A 24,543-nucleotide genomic window follows, 5' to 3' on the forward strand; every position below is an offset into this window, starting at 1 on the left:
TGGAGACAAAGGAAAGGGGAAATTCAAAGGAAAAGGGAAGAAGAATGTTTCAGTCAATAAAGAGGGACAAAAAATAATATGTAAACACTGTTAAAAGCAAGGCCATGATGAAGACCACTATTGGAAACTTCATCCTGAAATGAGACCCAAAAAGTTTAACAATAAAGGAAAACAAAATATTGTGGCAACTACACAACATGATTTAGGATTTGACTATGGAGATGAAACAAAGATTACTACGATGACATTAAAAGGTAAGGAATATATTGTCAGTGCTAGTTATTCAAGTAGTAACCTCAATGAAACTCAACATGAAAAGGAATGAATATAGATTTTCCACATTAGAGTTATTTCAAAACATACCAAGATAGATATACTTTTTTATAGTGGTTCACAAGAAAACCTCATTTTTGAAGACACAGTCAAGGAATTGAATTTGGAAACAACTCCTCATCCTAAACCATATCCTTTAGGATGTATATGTGACAATGCAAAATTTCATGTGACAAGAAGATTTAAATTAAGATTTTCCATCACTACAAACTTTATATATGAGGTAGAGCTTGATGTCATTCCACTTGATATGTGTGGTATTGTTTTTGGAAGACCATATCTATATGATAGGAGAGTCATATTTCATATCCATGAGAAAAAATATCACTTGTTTAAAAATGGAGTTGAGTACATTGTTAGAGAACATAACAAGAAGTTGATTTTGTCACTTGTCAATGCTAGAAAAATGAAGAGGTTAGTCAATGCTAGTAAGAAATTTGTACCCTTGATGATCAAACCTAAAGAGAATGTTGAAAATGAAGCTTTCCAAGAATGTGATGCAAAGTTAAAATATGATTTATATGAAGTTGTTAACACATATGATGAGATGTTTCAGGAGCCTAAAGGAGTTCCTCCTAAAAGGGGTATCCAACATGAGATCCAATTGCAGCGAGATTGTCCTCTTCAAAACATTGGCATGCACAGGATGTCAATCATTGAGAATGCGGAAATCAAAAGACAAATCCAAGACTTGCTTGACAAAGGGGTCATCAAACCAAGAACATCGCCATGTGGGTCACTAATTGTTTTAGTATTAAAGAAATATGGTACATGGCACATGTGTGTAGATTTCAGAGCCTTGAACAAGATTACAGTAAAGAATCACTACCTTCTTCCTCAAATTGATGATTTTCCTGATCAATTAAAATATGTTGTGTATTTCACTAAGTTGGAATTGAGAAGTGGTTATCATCAGATTAGGATCATTGAAGGAGACACATGGAAGACACTTTCAAAACAAATAAAGGTTTGTTTGAATGGTTGGTTATGCCATTTGGGCTTTGTAATGCTCCTACACCATTCATGCGAGTTATGAATGATGTATTAAAGAATTTTCTTGATGATTTTGTAATTGTCTACTTAGATGACATATTGATATTAAAAAAATATCATTAAGAACATGTCTAGCATGTGAAACAAGTCCTAGATGTCTTGAGGAAACAAAATTTGTTTTTAAAGTTGTCTAAATGTGAGTTTGGAAAGATGTTAATTTTAGGTATGTTCTATGCTTAGAGAAATTTATTTCAATTTTCATAGTTAGCTCAATATCTTTTCGAGATTGGAAATTGCATTAGCATAATATTAAATGGTAGATAGAACATAAACATAAATCGTAGAATACAAGCCAAGACAAGAGGACACAAGATGTTGCACTAGCCAAGGACAAACCCCAATGTGGGGAAACCCTTGACCAATTCTTCTTATATGTTCTTCAATAGTTCAACAGAGAGAGAGAGATAGTAAATTTACAATAGAAGTCAACACTTTAACTTATCTAAATAGGAGCATAGATCATATCTAAGAAGATGATACATGAGGTAGTTGAACTCAGTTGAAGACATGTTGCTTCAACTGATTCTCCATGGTGACTCCATCACCATGCTACACCTATCATTGTGTTGCTCCTCATCGTCATGATGCACCTCACTATGTTGCACCATGTTGCACCCATTATCACCATGAAGCATCTCATCATGCTTCACTAATCATGAATGTACCCATCACTGTACTACATCATGTCCCATTGTTGTCCCATGTGGAATTGTTGCCCTATGTACAAGTGCAGCACCAATCAACACCATGCTTCACCATTAATTGTGTCATGCTGCCATACTATGTTGCACCAAGTTGCCACTATTGTCCCATGTGCCATTACTGCACCATGCTACCACATCGCTGTCCCATGTGCCATTGTTGCACCATGTTGCCACACTATAGATGCTAGCTATGGCATATGGCCTAGCCCAGTAGCAAGATCCATAGTCTTAGGATACACACAAGGCTATCATCAACATGTAGAGTGTTGATCTATGTGTTATGGGAGCTTCTTCTCATCAATATATCTGAAGAGACCTCTCCTATCAACCTGATCCAAAACAAGTCAAAGAAATGACCCAACACAAGTCACTAATAGAGAAGAATACATAATTCTGCACTTCTATTCATGGGAAGTGTTTTGGTCACTGTTTAGGGGTCCCAATGTAACCTACAACAACCGAAAATTCATGCACAAAAACACCTTAAATTACGTGGCCTCCTCTTCTCTCCAAGTTAAGTGATCTCACTATTAGAGGAGGAACCTACAACATGTTTGACCCTCAAAACAATACCTACAAGCTTGCGGCTAATCACAACAGGAAGGTCCCTTTTCTCGGCTTGTTACAAAAGAATTTCCCTGCGTTTTCTAGCCCAGAACAATCCCTAATTATAGCATCCCTCCAGCAAGGTAATTTGGCCCTCCTTCTAGCACTCGATCACCTAAAAACGTCCCTTCAAATCCTCATTGGCTTGTCTTCCTTACTGTGGCTAGGGAATGATAGACCTGCATATTTGGGCAGCATGAATAGACCTTCTTCACCGTGCTATATCTCGCCTTTCGGTAGCATAGAGGGAAGGTTGGGTAGCGTATAGAAGTAGGGGTCTCCTCCCTGGAATTGCGGCTAGACAATCCTCGTTAGGACTATGGTTAGGGAAACTTGTTTAGCCTCCTTTCTTCCTGCATCCAGGTTTTCATCCTCCTATATTTTTCTTCCACTAAAACCCAATGTGATTGGAGAGAAATCAAGAGTGAAGTGTGTCCTAATGACACTCGATTCACCTCCTTTTATACTAAAATGTTGAGCACACATGGGGGTCATTTGGTTGTTGTTCAACGTTGATGAATTGTCCCATAACACAAATCAATTCATATCTTCATGAATACTAAATATAATCGAATGATCTTTAGATCAATCCTACACCTCTTGATGAGAGGGATCCAAGAAAAATATTAGTTTCCATAAATAAGATGAACCACATGGAGTTTGGCCATAGTTTCCAATTTTAACACTCCCTCTCAACTAGGGAGAACTCCATCCACTGATCCATCTTCCAGACTATACTCTCTCTGCCATCAGTGCCCTACACTGCTTTGCTCTTCTCTGCTGAACCATGAAGAAGAAGAATTGATTGAGAATGTCTCATACCATTCTCTACTGACCTGAAGTCAGTCCCATATGAAGAGAGTGTGTCATACCACTCTTACTGATCCCATATCAGTTCCAAAAGAGAGTGACTTATGTCACTCTTACTGACCTGAAGTCAGCTTCATTGATCCCAGATCAATATCACAAGAGAGTGTCTCAAATCACTCATACTAATCTCAGATCAATATCAAAAGAGAGTGTCTCAAACCACTCATACTAATCCCAGATTAGTTCCAAGAAAGAGTGAGCTATATCACTCTTACTGACCCAAATTCAGTTCCAATTGATCCCAGACCAATGTCGGTCATCCTAGCATAGGGATTATGGTAGATACATGATTCGTCCATCAGTACTACTATGGTCCCTAACCCAATTTCCCTACTCATTGTCCAAATGAAAGGCACTTCCCATGAGTGCCAGACTGCATGGGTAGGATGCCTCGACAGGACAATCACTTATCCTGTCCATAAGTCTCCATGGGGTAGTATAGGGGAAGGATGAACCAATCACCCTGTACACATCGTAGCACTAGGGAAGGGTGAGTTTCCCTATGGTAACTTGTTTCTCCAAGAAGTACTTGAAGGCCTCTGGAGCTCCCAGAGCTCAACGCATGCATCATACAAGACCCTCATAAGAGGGTCTCTCAATGACTCCAAGTCATTATGGAAAGTCATAAATTTGACCTTTCCCTGGGGCTTCAATAGAATTTCTATGACCTTCACATCAGTCCCAATGTGATGGATCCTTCTTTCTCATCGATGTACCATATCCCAGATAAAGTGGTACCTCATGTATATATGTTGGAGAACTCATAAAATAAGAGATTCCTCAACAATCGAATCCCCCTCTGGTTGACACAGAAGATCACGATGGTATCTATCATGTTTACAAACAACTCACTAAAGAGCTTCTGCAACTAGGAAACTTCACACGAGGTCATACTCGTAGCTACGTATTTGGTCTCGATGCTTATAGAAACTGACTTCTACTTCCTTCTCATCTAGGATATCGAAGTAGAAACCAAAGAGAACCAGCACTCATAAGTGCTCTTGTGATCCTCCATACTACCTACCCAGTCAGAATTCGAATAATCATTGAGCTTCATATTTCCAGCAGTGTATCTCAATCTATGAGAGATTATGCCTCGAAGATATCTCAGAAGATTTGTGGCACTAATCTAGTGAGGCTCAACCATACATGAGCTCACCATGCTAACTGCAAAATGTATATTCGAATGGGAGTTCACTAAGAACATCAATGCTAGTGTGAGTTTGTGAAACTCAGAGGCATTTCCCAAATTAGGTCCGGTATCCCTGCCACATAACTTCTGAAAGTTAAGATCCATCGAGGCAGTCATGGGCTTGCAAATGAGAGGGTCTGCACCTATCAGAAAGAGGTCATCCTCAGGAGGTGCCAGTATGAGAGGTATATCATCCACAACCTTCAAGCAAAAGTTTGGATCGACTTCACTCCTAGTGAATTTCAACTTCATCAGAAAGCTATCAATCCTCTCATATTAAACCCAGGGTGTTTTGCTTCAAGCCATAGAGGGATTTCTTTCACTTTCATACATGAGATTCCCAATCATGAGTCTCAAACCCCTCGAGTTGTTCCAACCTTGTGGACCTATTACATGAGGGGAATAGTCCCCTTGTAATATTTTCCTTCAGTACATCTCAGACATGTTCCTTCATGCTCTTCTTGAGTTCAGGCATCCTTGTCACCCTCTGACTCACATCGAGTAGGGCCCTATATAGACCTCTAGTGCTATTGATGAGATGTATCAACTAACATGATACCCATTGGACTGCCTGCAACTTGATACAAATTGCCAACCCTGAACCCATGAGTAAAATCATCTTTGAAAATTCTATTTTCAAACACGTACCTTTCCATCGATGAATGTAACCATGAAACCTTTGACTTCCATTGTTGAAATGGACACTAGGTTCTTCTTGCAAACAAGTACATAAAGAGATTCTTATAAATGAATCTAGCTACCCTCATTCAATTGAGGGATAACATTCCCTACACCCTTTCCGGGATAGGTGGAATTGAATCCAAGTATAATCCCATGATTGTTTCCATCTCTACCAAATTAGAGAGAGCACCCTTCTATCTAATGAAGTGGCTTGAAGCACTACAATCAATAAGTCAGATTCCCAAATAGTTTGGAGGAGAGGGCCAATATAAGATAATTTTTCTTTATCTTACCAAAAACTACATTTGATTCTTCATACCTGGAGTTCCTTTCTTTCTTTGAAGAGTCGGCTATTTCCTTGATGACCTACATTACCTGTCATTCCTCCGATCATTAAAGATGTCCCTAGAATGATTGTTATCATCATCAAGTGATGTGTCCCTATCATTTGGACACTCCTTCGCATAATGGCCGAACTTGTTGCAAGCAAGGCATCTGCATTTCCTTCCACCCTTAGATCCGAACTTCCCATTGAAGCGATCTTAAGGTAGGCCATCAGAAGCTTCCGCTATGCAATTATGATAATATTCTCTTCTTCGACTTCACCCTTGGTGAATTTGAAGAGGGATGAGGAATCCATTGAGCATTTGTGTCCTTTCTCAACTGTATTCGGTGATTTCTCTTTCACTCTTGCTTGGGATTTGTCTTCACCTCACCTCTAATACCATGTTAATTTTAGGTATGCTCTATGCTTAGAGAAATTTATTTCAATTTTCACAGTTACCTCAATATATTTTCCAGATTTATTGACAATCACACTCATATCATTCAATTCTTAGTTAGTCAACATAGATTTCCAGATTAGCAATCACATCAGCATAATAGTAAATTGCACATATAAGATAAACACAAATCGTAGTAGATAAGCCAAGACAAGAGGACACAAGATGTGGCGCTAGTCAGGGACAAACCCCAATCTGGGGAAACCCTTGATCAATTCTTCTTATATTTTTCTCAACAATTCAACAAAGAGAGAGAGAGATAGTACATTTACAACAAAATTCAACACTTTGACTTATCTAAATAGGAGCATAGATCATCTCTAAGAAGATGATACATGAGGTAGCTGCACTTAGTTGAAGACATGCTACTTCAATTGATTCTCCAAGGTGACTCCATCACCATGCTGCGCCTATCATTATGTTGCTCCTCATCATCATGCTATACCTCACTGTGTTGCACCATGTTGCACCTATCATTGTGTTGCACCTGATCATCATGCTACACCTCACTGTGCTACAACATGCTACACACATCATAACTATGCAACATCTCATCATGCTTCACTAATCATGGTTGTACCCATCACTATATTGCATCATGTACCATTGTTGTCCCATGTGGCATTATTACACTATGTACCAGTGCTGCACCAATCAACACCATGCTGCAACATTACTTATGTCATGCTGCCATATTACGCTACACCATGCTAGTAGTGTTGTCCCACTTGCCATTGCTGCACCATGCTACCACACTGTTGTCCCATATGCCATTATTGCACCATGCTCCCACACTACTGGCTATGACCTATGGCCTAGCCCAAAAATAAGATCCATAGTCTTAGGATACACATAAGACTATAATCAACATGTATAATGTTGATCTATGTGTTATAGGAGCTTCTTCTCATCAAGATATCTGAAGAGACCTCTCCTATCAACCTAATCCAAAACATGTCACTAATGGAGAAGAATACATACTTTTGCACTTCTATTCATGGACAATGTTTTGGTCACTGGTTAGGGCTCCCACTATAACCTACAAAAACCCAATAATCATGCCCAAAAAACACCTTAAATTATACGACCTTCTCTCCTCTCCAAATTAAGTGATCTCGCTATTAGAGGAGGAACCTACAACATGTTTGACCGTCAAAACAATACCTACAAGCATGTGACCTAATCACAATAGGAAGGTCCCTTTACTCAGCCTATTATAAGATAATATATGTGCGTTTTCTAGCTCAAAACACTCCCTATTTATAGTGGTCATCCAGCAAGGCACTTTGGCCCTCCTTCCAGAACTCGGTCACCTAAAGATGTCCCTTCAAACCCTCACTAGCCTATCTTCCTTACTACGGCTAGGGAAGGATAGACCTGTGTATTTGGGTACATGAATAGGCCTTCTTCACCCTTCTATATCTCTCCTTTAGGAAGCGTAGAGGGCAGGTTGGGCAGCATATATAAGTATGGGTCTCCTCCCTTGAACTGTGGCTAGACCATCATCTTTAGGATTGTGGTTAGGGCAGCTTGTTTAGCCTCCTTTCCTCCTACGTCTAAGCCTTCATCCTCCTAGATTTATCTTCCACTAAAACCCAAAATGAATGGAGAGAAATCAAGAGTGAAGTGTGTCCTAATGACTCTCAATACTGAGAGGGGGGGTGAATTAGTATTATCAGATCAATAATTTTATTTCCTAAACAGATTTATATATGCCACTTCAGTGAAGTGGACTAGCATGTACACGCGACTGTGCTTAAAGAAACTAGTGTATATGCAAAGAACTTGTGATTTAGACAGTTTATCATGTGTTGAGCTTAAACCAGTATATCAGATATTTATTAGACAGTGCAGTAAAAGCAGAATAAAGCATCACACATAAGGGACAGACATGAACGCCAAGATTTAAGGTGGAAACCTAATGTGGGTAAAAACCACATATTGTTGTCATCTCTGTCTTCTTTTAATAATAAAAAAATCTATTTACAATCTTGTACTGGTGCAAACTCATACCAGTACGCAGGATTCTACTTGCAGAAGGTTACAACCTTCTCTTGTTTTCTAGCTTCTACTGGAAGGGAGCTACAACCCCCTAGCTCTTGTACTAGCCAATATGTTTACTAGTACATAGGTGCCAGCCCACAAAAAACTTCACTCTTCCACCAGGCACCACATTTCATAAATTTTCAGACTGGATGCTCCTGGTGCACAACAATACACATGAAGGCGTCGTTTCATTCAATTTCATGCTGGACCCATCAAAGCTTTTAAACTTAAATTACATCAAACAATATTCAATTAATCTGAATAATCAGATCACTGACGCCAAAACACTGTGCTGAACCCAGAACCCTGCATCATCATCCAGAACCAGCTGTAACCTCAAAAATCATGCATTAGAGTGTATATGCTACTTGGTTGAGCCAAACTTGCGTCTATACGCTACTTCCTTTAACCCAACCTACGTATATCTCTAAAGATACTGAATTATGAACTTCTGAACCACAGACTGTACCAATCAGTGACATTCTGAAGATCTACTATCATATTATAGATTTCAAAATAGATAGCAACAAGGATCACCATTCCTTCTTAATATATCAATCAATCAAACTCAATTTCCATATACAATATTTCTATGTTTAGATCTAAGAAGACTTCATTAATAGATAGTAGTAAAACAACAAAATTTGATCAGATGGATCAGTGAGATATGAAAAGAATATTTTCTTTTTGTATACGCTACTTGAAAGAGTCCAACCTTCGTGTACACGCCCTTTGGCCAAGATGAACTTGCGTATAGATGTGTAAATTTTGACTCAGAACTTTGTTGCAATTCCAAACTTCAGACAACCCTGATCATGATTGATAACAAATAGAACAGGTGCAAAACATCAGATCTAGTCTCAACCAATATCAGATCATTCAAGAATAAGTCATTTCAAGTGTCATGATTACTGATCTAATGTTGAACTCAAGGTGCACATGAATATTTCAGATCCGGTCCCAAACATAACCCTACAACATAATATATACTTCAAATAGAAGTATTCCTTAGAATCTCACTTCTTTCACACCTTGGCTTAATGATCTTCTCCTCCTTATATACTCTTAGGCCTTTCTCAATACCTTGGACCCAATACCTAGGGTCAATACCTTGGACCAAATGCCTCGGACCAATTACCTTGGACCAAAATACCTCGGATCAAATACCTTGGACCAAAAAACTTGGTTTTCCAACATGTGTGTGCTTTTCCTCCCGAGAAAGTGCATGTATACACTATACGCTACCTTTTTTTTTTTCTGTTAAGTCATGTGTATACGCTCCTTGGACAAAGTGAATTAGCATATACCTCTCTTTCTTCATTCTTTGGAGTCTGATTTGTAATCCTTTGATGTTGACTTGCTCCACTGTGAACTTTCATCTGAGTGAGTTGCCATCAAGGACAACACCTATATCATAATGCCAACAATCTCCCCCTTTGGACTTGATGGCAACAACGACACCAAGACACTCTCCCCCTTTGACATCAAGGACAAAGTGTGGACCAAGATATTCTCTCCCCTACGTTGTTCATGCTCCCCCTGAGTATATGGTGAATTTTCTGATTGAGCTCGCTTTTGTACATGCTGAGATGCACTAAAACCGTCCATGCTCCCCCTAAGCACAAGGAGAGTCCGCAAAAATATTCTCCAAAAGAATAACATGACTCTATAACTCAACTATGTGAGTATGACCTTCCTAACACCAATGACTCATACATACATCCATCTCCCAACCAAGTGGGGATATACAAAATGTTTATACGTGACAGAAATATAATTACATCATCCATCCCATGCAAAGTGGGAATACAAATTACATCATTTGTCCAATAGCACTCATTCAAATGTATGAGAAGACATATCACACCCTAGACTTTTACATGACTTAGGCAACAAAAGTTATAAATATCTAAAGCCATAGCTAGACATAGCAACCATAATGCCAACAATGCAGAATGTGAGTGAAGGCTAATGCTCCCCGTGAACCTGTGCTACTTTTGCATTGTTAACAAGTCAATGATCAAGGCATCTTTGTCAGTTAGATAAAAATTAATGAATTGAGCATATCAATAGACTGTAATCATCAACATCAGGCAGAACCCCTATATCAGAGCCTTCCCCACCATTTTCTTGTCTGAAAAACATATACGCTCCTTGACCCATAGAAACCTATGTGTGTACATGACTATATTTCATGAAACACGTGTATAATAACCTTTCTCTGGAACATTGGATTTAACAGCAGGATGATGTAGCAACTACTCCCAGCTTTTTTCTGAGATATTCAAATGTTTCTCTGGGTAGTGGTTTAGTGAATATATCAGAAACCTGTTGTTTGGAGGGAACATACTCCAATTTGACCTTATTTTCAAGCACTTGTTCACGTAGAAAATGGTATTTGATGGGTATGTGCTTGGTCTTGGAGTGCATGAATGGATTCTTTGAAATACTGATGGCACTTGTATTAAGAATGGCCTAAAACCATCATTATAGATGCTAGTGATATCAGATGGGGTGTAATGTTCTGCCAACATGATCCTAATAAAAAGAAAATGGAATATGAAAGTTTCCAGTATGCCTCTGGAATTTGGTCAACTACACAAAAAAAATTGGTCCAGCCTAAAGAAAGAACTTAGAGTTGTCTACTTTGGCATTGTCAAATTCAAAGATTTTGTGATCTATAAACATTTTACAATCAAAACAGATTGCCAAGTCCTTAAGTTTTCTATACATAAATGTGACTTTGAAGATGCAACAATGGTTAGATGGATCATGACATTGGCCCAATATCGTTTTGATGTAGAGTTCATTTCTGGAGTTAAGAATTCCTTTGCAAATCTTCTCAGTCAGGAATTTTTACATAGAAATGATGTAAATAATCTCAGATGTAACGTCATAAGAAGATTAGAAAATGAGATTCACATTGAATATGCTGATGGTTCTCACACTTTTAATCTACATAAACCTCTTCTCGATTATCAAGAAGATTGGTTTCCAATGACAGAAATCAAATATTGGCATGGAATTGGACAACATTATTTCTCATGGGATGATCAAATGCAAAGAAATGATGAAGCTTTTGAAGCTTTAAGTTTTCTTCAATATTGGAGAAATCTTGATTTCACATTACACAAAGATACATATGAAAATATAATCTACTGTGAAATCTACATTGATCGCCTCCTATTGCCACCCAACCTTGAAAACTCTGAATATCATGAACGCCAAGAGAAAACCTATTATACATGTATGTGTTTTGAAAATAAAACTAACTCGTTTTTCTATAATGTTCAGTTTTCTTTTAGATACCATGGAATGCAAGTTACACAAATTGAAGAACAAGACCCCAGACCTGAATGGTTTAAATAATGGTGGAACATTTATGGCATCAGTCCTCTATTTTTTTACCCATTCTCTCTTGGTTATTACAACTTCCTGGATTTACAGAACCATGGGCACATGAATAAGGAATTTTATACAAACGGATTTTGGATATCAGCAATATCACCAATTATCACATGCTTGCAGCACTCTGTGCCAATGGATATTTTCATTGGTTTATTACACGAAATCTTTTCTTCAAAAGATTCGGGGAAAATATGAGTGGCTCTTCACATGACTATGATTCATTGCATGCCATGACAGATTCAAATTTAAATCCTTTTGGCCCACTACATTTTGAGGACGAAGTACCAAAATATGCTGAAATACCAATTTTGGAATGTAATGAAGAAATTTACTCATAGCATTTTAATAATGACACCTTGACCAGGTTCAGAGACAATCATTATTCTCATGAACAACTAGAACATTTTGTCATTTTGTAATGTCTTTCTGTCCGACTTTGGTGGCAGACAGGTTTTTCGTAAGGTTCCCTGAAAAAGAATCTCTTACAGTGTAATAAATCCCACATATATAATTAAATAAAGGGATAAGGATAAATATAAAATATTTTACGATTGAATCATTGTGCGGATGTCCTTCGGGTTACCCGAAAGTAGGATTCTCTCATATTTGATGTAAGGATTTGATTTTGATGTAAAGTAAGATTCTCTCATATCCCATATGGAGGTATCACCTAACCCAATACTTGGAGGATCTATAAATGGATCAAGACTAGGGAAGGGAGGCATTCGAGCATTGAGAGATTTAGAGGAAAATAAGAAGAGAGCCTTTTGCTTGAGAAACAACTTTGTAATACTTGAGTTTTGAAGTTCATCAATAAAGATTCCTCAATTTCTGTAAATCTATGTCTCCTTTATACATTGTTTTGGATTCTATTCTCGAACTTGTATGAGCCTTGTTAAGGTTGAAGAAGTCGCAACATCGCAGAAGTAGATCGTTGGCCCAGAGTTCGTGTTTCGGCACGAGGGTATTGTTCAGAAGAATTGTCAGATATTGGACCAGCAGACCTGGTATTTATTATGAACTAATACTCTTGTTGGCATTCGTATTTAAATATATTCAACAACAGATTCGTGATGCTAAATTGCGTGGTAGAGGAGTCTCTTCCCTCTTTTTGATTAAAGTATCAGTCACAAATCTTGTTTATTTCTGCATTCTCGCTTTCTCTGTGTCTAGATTGCGCAGTAGAGGAGTCTCTTCCCTCTCTGTGATTAAAGTATCAGTCACGAATCTTGTTTATTTCCGTATTCTCGCTTTCTCTGTGTGCACAGAGAAAGCGAGAATGCGGAAATAAACAAGATTCGTGACTGATACTTTAATCATAGAGAGGGAAGAGACTCCTCTACCGTGCAATCTAGCATCACGAATATATTGTTGAATATATTTAAATACGAATGCCAACAAGAGTATTAGTTCATAATAAATACCAGGTCTACTTAATCGCTCCAATATACGACAATTCTTCTGAACAATATCCTCATGCCGAAACACAAACTCTGGCCCAATGGTCTACTTCTGCGACTTTGCGACTTCTTCAACCAGAACAAGGCTCATAAATGTTTGAGAATAGAATCCAAAACAATCTACAAAGGAGACATAGATTTAAAGAAATTGAGGAATCTTTATTGATGAACTTTAAAACTCAAGTATTACAAAGTTGCTTCTCAAGCAAAAGGCTCTCTTCTTCTTTTCCTCTAAATCTCTCAAAGCTCATATGCCTCCCTTCCCTAGTCTTGATCTATTTATAGATCCTCTGAGTACTGGGTTAGGTGATACCTCCATATCGGATATGAGAGAATCTTAATTTACATCGAAATCAAATCCTTACAGTAGATATGAGAGAATCATGCTTTTGGGTAACTCGGAGGACATCCACACAGTGATTCAATCATAAATTTTTTTATATTTATCCTTATCCCTTTATTTAATTATATATGTGGGATTGATTACACTGTAAGAGATTCTCTTTCATGGAACCTTACGAAAAACCTGTCTGCCACCAAAGTTAGACAGAAAGACATTTCAAAATGACAAAATGTTCTAGTTGTTCACGAGAATAATGATGTTCTCTAAACCTAGTCAAGGAGTCATTATTAAAATACTGTGAGTAAATTTCTTCCTCACATTGCCAAATTGGTATTCCAGCATATTTTGGTACTTCGTCCTGAAAAAGTAGTGGGCCAAAAGGATTTAAATATGGATCTGTCATGGCATGAAATGACTCATAGTCATGTGAAGAGCCACTCATATTTCCCTCGAATCTTCTGAAGAAAATATTTCGTGTAATAAACCAATGAAAAGATCTATTGGCACAGAGTGCTGCAAGCATGTGATAATTTGTGATATCGCTGATATCCAAAATCCTTTTGTATAAAATTCCTTATTCATGTGCCCATGGTTCTGTAAATCCAGGAAATTGTAATAACCAGAGAGATAATGGGTAAAAACATAGAGGATTGATACCATAAATGTTCCACCATTCTCTAAACCATTCAGGTGTGGGGTCTTGTTCTTCAATTTATGTAATTTGCATTCCATGGTATCTAAAAAAAACTGCACATTATAGAAAAACGAGTTAGTTTTATTTTCAAAACACATACCTGTATACTAGGCTTTCTCTTGGCATTCATGATCTTCAGAGTTCTGAAGGTTGGGTGGCAATAGGAGGCGATCAATGTAGATTTCACAGCAAATTAGATTTTCATTTGTATCTTTGTGTAATGTGAAATCAAGATTTCTCAAATCTTGAAGAAAAGTTAAAGCTTCAAAAGCTTCATCATTTCTTTGCATTCAATCATCCCATGACAAATAATGTTTTCTAGTTCCATGCCGATATTTGATTTCCTTCATTGGAAACCAATCTGCTTGATAATCGAGTAGAGGTTTATGCAGATTGAAAGTGTGAGAACCATCAGCACATTCAATGTGAATATCATTTTCTAATCTTCTTATGGCGTTACATCTGAGATTATTTACATCATTTCTCTGTAAGGAATTCTTAACTCCAAAAATGAACTCTACATCAAAATGATACCGGGCCAATGTCAGGATCCATCTAACCATTGCTGCATCTTCAAAGTCACAATTATGTATAACAAACTTAAGGGCTTGGCAATCTATTTTGAATGTAAAATGTTTATAGATCACAAAATCTTTGAATTTGCAATGCCAAGGCAGACAACTCTAAGTTCTTTCTTTAGGCTGGACCAATTTTTTGTGTAGTTGACTAGATTCCAGAGGCATACTGACAAATTTCATATTCCATTTTCTTTTTATTAGGATCATGTTGGCAGAATATTGCACCCCATCTGATATCACTGGAATATGTAATGATGGTTTTAGGCCATTCTTCATTGATTGTGCTTAAAGGAGAAATATTCCTAATTTTTCCTTTAATTCTTTTGACTGCCTATGTTAAATCCTTTTTCCAAGGAATTGGATCTTTTTGCAATATTTTATTCAATAAGACTTTGTCTTGGGCACAATGTTTGACAAATTTGGAGATGTAATTCAAACTACCCGAGAATCTTTGTAGTTGAGTTTTATCAGTGATTCTGTCTGGAAATTTATCTATGAAATCAAGACTATTTTGCATAATGTAATATGATCCATATTGAATCACATATCCCAAGAAATCTATCATAGTCTGAAATAACTTCATCTTTGAATATGATAAAACTATACCTTTTTCTTTGACTCTCTTGTAGAATATATTGAGATGCTTTATATGAGAGGGAATATCCATAGAGTGAATTAGAACATCATCAATATATTTCTTCAAGAAATCATCCATACCTTCAAAAGTTTCATCCATAATCCTATGGAAGGCGGATGGAGAATTTACTAGTCCAAAGGGCATAATATTCCATTCAAAATGTCCTTCTCGTACTGAAAAAGTTGTTTTCCACTTATCTTCTTCTTTTATCCCTACTTGCTAGAAACCAGACTTTAAATCAAATTTGGAAAAGATTTTTGACTATGATATCTAAGAGAAAAGCACAGAGGGCTTTGGCAAGGGATAAGCATCATAATCAAAAATATTATTTAGAGGCTTGTAGTTTACTACCAATCTTGGTTTTCCTCTAATAATCTCTGAGTGTTTGTTGACATAAAATAAAAAACAAGCAATAGGGCTATGAGATTTTTTGATCAAACCTTTTTGCAGTAAGGATTTTATTTCTTCTTTACAATACCTGTTATAGCTCTGATTCCACTTGTTATAGCTCTGATACCATTTGTTATGGATCTGATATGAAAATATATGAAATGATACCAATATACCCAATAACTGCAAATAATCACCAAAAATAACAAGATCTGAATATAGAAATGCTTCTCTTTATTGATCAAACCCTTAAGGTAGGGCAACACCATACATTCACTCCTTAAGGAAGGAGAACACTCCACAAGCCATATTCCTGTTCATACAATATTCCTTGACCTCTCTCCATGTTGAGTCTCTAGCCTCTATATAGGACTCATACATACAATACCATGGATCATTACCATGGTTCCCTCAATACCATCTATCCAACACCATGGGCCCATTACATTATTACTAACTACTTGTGGTCCCTTACATGATACAGGTTAACCACCTTATTTATTATTATGGCCCATCCCATTATTACATTATTCCCTTGGGTACCTTCCTTTGTACCCCATATTCTCCCCCCTAGTTATACTACATTCCACCCCCCTTAACATGTTTCGTCCCTAAAACATGGGAAGAACACAAATAATATGATCTACTCAAAAGAGTAGTCCACTGGTACCATGCACGTGCATCTAGCCATCCAAGAGAAAGGTGAACTCTCGATCTCGTTGGTGCCTCACTCGCTTGAGATGGAAGTTGACCTTGGCAGCTCTTCTGTGTTAATGTGTAGTAGGTGGATCTTCGCTCCTCTCTATATGTCATGCGGGTTTGCTGTCCTTTTGGCTAATTAGTTGCCATCTTGTTGGTTGTTTTCTTGCGGGGTGATGTGGGTAGTGATATGTTGAAGTGTCAACCAATGATGTGTCTTTCTTTAATTCACCACCTAATGGAACCTGACAGGTATCTGGTACCTGTTGTGGTGCCTGCTATTGTTTCTTATCTTCCAATATTACTTCAACCATTGAGTCCTTGTTGTTGGGAAAAGTATCCAATACGGAATGACCCTATCCCACTCTAAGGGTGATAGTACCTCAGCAACAACCGAAAGCAAAGCTATCTAAGATTTCTTGTTTATGAAAGTAAATAGGGGAGAAAGAGGTCCACTAACCGATGTCTTTCGCTAATGGTTGATCCAATCTTCTCTCCTTGCTGCTTGCTCCCAGCTCCTTGCTCTTTCACTGGCCCAGCTACACCAAGATCCTGCAAAAAGGCAAGAGAGGGAAACTACAAGAAGCATACATTCATAATTGATTCAAGGATTAGAATAAATCAAATACACAAGTACAACAATACATCATTGAGACACATGCATATAGAAGAACCTCAAATGCTTTATTAATGGAAGAAGTAAAGTTCAAGAAGTGTTACAACCATAAGAGGCCCAATCCAGCAACACCTCCCAGCAGAAAGAAATCTCCTCTTCACCTCCTTCAAAGCAATCACCCAATAGCTCTAAACTCAAACCAACAGCACTTCCTTACATTCACAAAATTCCAGCCTCCTTAGACCTCATGAGAGAGCTCTATATATAGGAGTTTATGAGAAAGGATGAGTCAGCTTGAGAGCTGACTAGTGTCCTCTCCCACTTCAGTTATACTTCAGTTCTTGAGTCCACTTGGAGATCCTTGCTTCCACTTGGAGTTTAAGAACCTCTTACTCATCACTAGGCGAATTCTCTGATCCAAGTGTCATTTTGGAAGCTTCCTGGCAATTGACACCTTGAGGAATGACTGTGCCACTTGTCCAATCTCGCTCAGCGCAGGTAGCCTTTGTTGGAGTTGAAATTCAACGCAGGTACAGAGAGGGGCGGTTGACATTCAGCGTAGATGCTCAGTGGAGCAGTTGACATGATCCAGAAATTGCTTGTTTTTGAGTGTTTTCAGGTGGAGAACTGATTTTCAGTGCTGTGGTTTGCTGACCTTGTTCCTCTAGGGGTAGGAACAACATGTTTAGGGACTTTGGATCCCTTAGATTATGGAAATTTCATGCTTCATGCTGTAAGGCACAAAAATGTCTATAACAGTTGCCCCCTAAAGTATGAGGTCGTTTATCGGGTGAAATTCTTTATCAGGAGGATCCGAAGTTCATTCAATCGCTGAGAGGTGACCTGTAATAAGATACAATACAATACATTATTTTTCATTCTGCTTTCATGATCTAGCTGAGGCGGGCATTCCCATGCTTAGCTTTATAAATTCATTTTGGTACATAGAACAGACGATCGTCTGATGGTAGACTGATAATTCTCTGCTGAAATTATCATCCTTTGAGTAGGATGATCATCTGCTGCAATGATGTACATGACAAATGTCTTTATATTTCCTGAATATATATCACAGCTCGGATGGATGAAACTAGATCCGGGGTCTTCAAACTCGTTCGATCTTCACTCTAAGTACAAGTCGATCCATGTGAGAATTGCGCTGAAGTCGAACATGGAAAGACATCGCTTGATTATTGGTCAATGATGTAAACCGTTAACAAGCGCGAGAGGAATCACCGATAATGATAATGACCCTCAAGGTACCGCAGTACAATCCACGTGGTGTGAATAAAGGACTTGGCGTCGAACACCACGCAAAATCTTCTGGTCGAAGGTCATTGATGTATACCTGTCACTGGAAGTGAGAAACTTGCCATTGAGGCATGCAAGCTTCAAAGTACTGAAGGGGTTGTTCCTAGATCAACTTCTTGGATAATGAGCTGAAGTCGACAAGAAGCGATCCGTCAAAGGAGGGCCTTAATGAATCCCACATCAGTGACACGGAATGGAGCTAATGATTTTAGTGGAGGTGAATACAATCTGTGACATATGATTCAGGGTGGCGATCATGGATGGATGAAGGATAATGTATGGCAGTGGATGGGACACAGTTGACTCTTTCTGAATGACATCTCTTGAACATATAATGACACTGATGCGATGGATCGGTAGCATTACCCCAAATGGATGGTTTGGCGAAGACCATGGTGATGAGACCGGTGAATGAACAACCCAACCCGATGTGGTACGGAGGAAAAGTGTCATGTTCAAGAGCGACTTGCTACCATTAAAGCTTTGAGGTTCTCCCAATTTTTCCCCAGTCATTTCTGACCAGTACCTCTTTATTTTTGTCAAGCTTGAGGAGGATAACATATGCTTGTTCTATAACCTGCCCTTCGGGCAAGCCCATCGCTATGTTTTAACGAGCCTAGCGATAGGGAAACTCCTTCTCATCTAAAGACAAGTTTGTCGCTATTTAATCATTTTAACGAGTCTAACGACAAGGAAAACTCGGTCCCTTTCATTTTTAGAGAGTCTGAAAAGGTACAGAAAGTTAACTCCAAAATTCCTTTTTCGTCATCTAATCCCTTAAGTCCGAAAAAGTATAAAACAATACAAAAGGGATGAGTTTTCGGTACTTTTAACGAGCCGAACAAAACAAGCGCTCGATCTTTTTGTGTAATAATCCCTCAGGTCCAAAAATATTAAAATCTAGAGGAGGGATAGCTCTTCTGGTCGTTTAACGAGCTGGAAGGCCAAAACTCGGCAAACTTTTCATATTTTACGAGTCAGATGAAAAGAGCTCAAAGAAGACTCGTCTTTTGAAGAACGAGTGATAAACAGGGATAGCAGCAGATTCCAAGTACAGGTTGGTGTTAGAAAATTATCTATTACGGAGCAATGGAACACATAAAATATTGCAGAAATATAAACACAAAAAACGCACAAAACAAGAGAGACACAGATATACGTGGTTCACCCAGTTTGGGCTACGTCCACCCCGAACAGCCAGTCCTTCCTTTCTATTATCCAGCAAAATGAAGAGATACAACCTACAGCAAAACCGCTGTAATATCCTCTGTTTTCTCTCACAGTCTCACCTCTATGTTTCTCGCTCACCGAATACACATCTATCACAGCCTCAAATACAATGCCCTCATATAAAGAGAGGGGTTGCCTTCTAGGGAAAAAAACCCTAAACTAAACATAAGTTCTACCGTCAGATCATCCGCCTAATGAACGGCCCAGATTGACTAGAAATTACTATACTTTTACAAGGCAATTTTACAGCTATTTTTAGCTTCGGGGGCGCTGCCCCCGAAACCCCCCACCAGGGGGGGGGCTCCATAAAGTCGCTGCCGCCCCCCGCCTGGACCCCCCACGGCAGCGATCATTTTACGGGCGGCATTGCTGCCCCATTTTGAGCTGGGGTCCAAAATGCCGGTACTATAGAAGATAATCAGGCTCCACACCCAACAATCTCCCACTTGGAGACTGATTGTAGCAACTCCACCGCTGCTCCATTTGCTAGACAATGACTCCTCTTTGGACCTGGCTGTTTCTCATCTTCATCGTCATCCTTGAAGACCAACTGAAACTGAGCATATTCTCAGTTTCTCCCTGGTTACAACTTTTGTTAGCATATCTGCAGGGTTCTAGCTAGTGTGTATCTTTTCCAGCTTCAACTCTCCATCTTCCAACACTGATCGTATGAAATGGTACTTGAGCTATATGTATTTTGTCCTGGAATGAAATGCTGAGTTCTTTGCAAGATGAATGGCACTTTGACTATCACTGTATAACGTGCCCATATCATGCTCCTTACCCAATTCACCCATAAACCTTTGTAACCAAATCATTTCTTTACTAGCCTCTGTAGCAGCAACATACTCTGCTTCTGTTATTGAGAGTGCAACAACACTTTGGATTTTTGAAGCCCAACTGACAGTTGTTCCTCCGACAGTAAATACATATCCTGTAGTGCTCCTCCTATTATCTCTATCACCTGCCATATCTGCATCAACATATCCTTGTAGGGATATGTTTGAACCACCAAAGCATAATGCCTGATTTGTGGTACCTCTCAAATATCTGAGAATTCATTTCACTGCCATCCAATGTTCCTTTCCTGGATTGTTCATGTACCTGCTTACAACTCCCACTGCATGTGCAATATCAGGCCCTGTGCAGACCATTGCATACATTAAACTTCCAACTGCTGATGCATATGGAACTTTAGACATATAATCCATGTCTTCTTGGGTCTTTGGGCACATTTCTTTGCTAAGTTTGAAATGGCTAGCAAAAGGTGTACTAACTGGTTTTGCATTTTGCATGTTAAATCTTTTCAACACCTTTTGTATGTACTCATTCTGAGACAATGTTAATTTTCTATTTTTCCTGTCTCTAGTTATTCTCATACCAAGGATTTGTTTTGCAGCATCCAAATCCTTCATTGCAAATGAATTTGCCAATTTTCTTTTGAGCACATTTATTTCCTGCATGTTAGATCCTGCAACAAGCATGTCATCTACATACAATAACAATATAATATAGCTGCCATCATTTTGCTTTTTCAGATAAACACAATGATTAGAGTGACATCTAGTATAACCTTGTTCAGACATAAACTTGTCAAATTTTAGATACCATTGCCTTGGAGCCTGTTTTAAACCATACAAGCTCTTCTTCAACCTGCACACAAGTTTCTCCTTCCCTTTCACCTCATATCCTTGTGGCTGCTGCATATATATCTCTTCCTCCAAATCCCCATGGAGAAAGGCTGTCTTTACATCTAACTGCTCAAGATGCAAATCTTCAGCTGCTACAAGACTTAAAATAGTTCTGATTGAAGTCATTTTAACAACAGGAGAAAATATCTCATCAAAATCAATACCTTTCTTCTGTGCAAACCCCTTCACCACAAGTCTAGCTTTGTACCTTTGCTTTCCTCCATCTTCTTCCTTCAGCCTGTAAACCCATTTATTCTTCAATGTAGTTTTTCCTGTAGGCAACCTGACTAAATCCCAAGTCTGGTTATGCATTAAGGAGTCCATCTCTTCTTCCATGGCTACCTCCCACTTCTTCTTGTTTTCAACCTGCATTGCTTCTTCATAACATTCAGGTTCACCGGAATCAGTCAACAATAAATAATATAATGAAGGAGAGTATCGTTCAGGAGGTCTACCTATCCTGGTAGATCTTCTAACACCACTTTCAGGTGTTTGGGGTGCCTGTTGCTGTTGTGGTGGTTGTTGTTGTTGTGGTTGTTGATTATTATTATTTTCAGGCACCTTTACTTTTTCAGTGATTTCATCAAGGACTGCGTATTCCTTGTTTTCCTTTTCCTGTTTCTTTTCCTGCAACTGATTCTTATACAAGACCTTTTCATTGAATATTACATCTCTGCTCCTAATAATTTTGTGATTTTCCTAATCATATAAGTGATAACCAAAATCATTAACACCATATCCAATAAAGGTACATTTCATGGAAATGGTCATACGTTTGAATGACTTACTTAACGCAGTTGAATCCCAAAAATGATATCTAATATAATGCACTGCGTAAATCCCCCATACTTAAATTCAAAAAGAGTCAAGGGATCTCTACTTGAATGGTTCATGAGGCACAATACTTGCTAAGGTTTTGCAAATGGGGTAGCAAGCTAAGTGGGCTTGATTGTGGGGAAAACTCCACAGTTAAGCGCGCTTGAGCCAGAGGAGTTCTGGGATGGGTGACCTCCTGGGAAGTCCTGGTTACCGGGTGCAAGCCCCGGAAGTGATGATTGATGCTATGTGATTCGTTCTCCACATTTCACTAGTTTCAATCCCACTTCTTCACCCCTGTGAGCATCACCCGATGCAATGAGTGCTAAGTGAACTATTCAAAAATCATGAGAAATTAGTTAGTTACGACTACCTCTCATGGAAATGGTCATACGTTTGAATGACTTACTTAACGCAGTTGAATCCCAAAAATGATATCTAATAAAAGGTACATTTATTTGACTTTGCCTCAAGCTTTGTTCTATTTTCTTTATCAATATGGACAAAGGCCTCACAACCAAAAGGCTTTAAAATAGAGTAGTTTACCTTTTTACCTGTCCATGCTTCCTCTGGAACACCACCATCCAAGGAACTTGAAGGCCCTCTGTTTATTAGATAAACAGCAGTATCTACAGCTTCTGCCCAAAACTATAAAGGCAATCCTGCATTCAATATCATGCACCTTGCACGCTCCATGATTGTTCTATTAATTCTTTCTGACACACCATTTTCTTGTGGTGTTCTTGGAACTGTCTTCTCTCTGCGAATTCCATGCTCTGAACAGTACCTATCAAACTCTTTGTTGCAATATTCACCTCCATTGTCTGATCTAAGACACTTCAATTTCTTTCCTGTCTCAATCTCAACCAAAGCTTTCCATTTCTTGAAAGTATCAAATACATCAGATTTATTCTTAATACAGTAAATCCAAGTTTTTCTAGTTGCATCATCAATAAAAGTAACATAATAACGAGAGCCACCAAGAGATGATACCTGAGCAGGTCCACATACGTCTGTATGCACAAGCTCTAATTTTTCGTTCTTCTTTTCTTTCCCAACTCTGAGAAATCTGACTCTCTTCTGTTTTCCATAAATGCAGTTCTCACAGAAGTCCAAATCAAGATTCTTCAAACCTGGCAACAAATTCCTTGAGTGAAGAATATTCATTCCTTTTTCACTCATGCGTCCGAGCCTATGATGCCATAATGCTGCATCTGCTCCTTTGGAAGTCAAAGCATTAACAGAGTTAGAAATACCATTGCATAAATACAATGTACCAACCTTTTCACCTTTTTCTATTACCAGGGCTCCTTTTGTGACCTTCCAAGCTTTATCTGTGAAAGTTGTCACACAACCTTCACTGCCTAACTGCCCTGTTGAAATCAGATTTTTCTTTAGATCTGGAACATGCCTTACCTCCTTTAGTAGCCATTGGTTTCCATTCTGCTGTTTTACAAGAACCTTACCCATTCCAACAATTTTACAGGGTTTTTCATCACCCAGACGAACTTGTCCAAAATCTCCTTGAACATAGTCATAAAAATATTTCTTTTCAGGTGTGGCATGGAATGAGGCCCCTCAATCTACCACCCAGGAATCAGTAATATTTTCGAAAGAAAGAATCAAAGCATCTTGTAACCCCTCACCTGTCACATTTGCTTCATGATTGTTTTCTTGCTGTGCATCTCCTTCTTTTCCCTTCCGAGATCTACAATCTTTCTTTAGGTGTCCTTTCTTTCCACATTTCCAGCACACTATCCCCGATCTGGACTTAGATCTGCCTTTCCTTGATTTACTGCGATATCCTGAGCTCTTTCCTCTTTCCATTTTTCTTCCTCTAGACTCTGCACTCAAAGCATTTCCCGATGTCTCACCGGAGCTTTTCCGTCGCATTTCCTCGCTAAGGATAGCACCGACAACATCATCAAACTTTAAAGTACTAGATCCAGAAACGGAGTTACTAATGGCCATTACCAAACCATTCCAACTTTCTGGTAATGAGCACAAGAATAACAGAGCTCTAACTTCATCATCAAAGTTTACCCCTACAGAACTTAACTGGCTTGTAACTGTATTAAAATCATTTAAATGGTTTGCAACAGATCCACCTTCCGACATATTCATATTAAATAACCGTTTCATAAGAAATACCTTGTTTGAGGCCGAGGGTTTTTCATATAGTTTCGACAACGTCTGCATCAAACCCTCTGTTGTGGTTTCCTTCGAAATGTTGAAGGCGACTGACGCAGCAAGACACAACCGTATTGTTCCGAGTGCCTTTCTATCGAGAAGGTTCCATTCTTCGTCTTTCATACCCATCGGCATCTTTGTTTTTCCGCCCAATGGTAGGTATAGATCTTTCTGATACAGCTAATCTTCCATCTACATCTTCCACAACGAGAA

Source organism: Pinus tabuliformis, chromosome 1_2 (genome assembly GCF_031772625.1).
Source record: "Pinus tabuliformis cultivar Carrire ecotype Pingquan chromosome 1_2, CPIR1, whole genome shotgun sequence".
In the NCBI taxonomy this organism is placed as follows: domain Eukaryota; kingdom Viridiplantae; phylum Streptophyta; class Pinopsida; order Pinales; family Pinaceae; genus Pinus; species Pinus tabuliformis.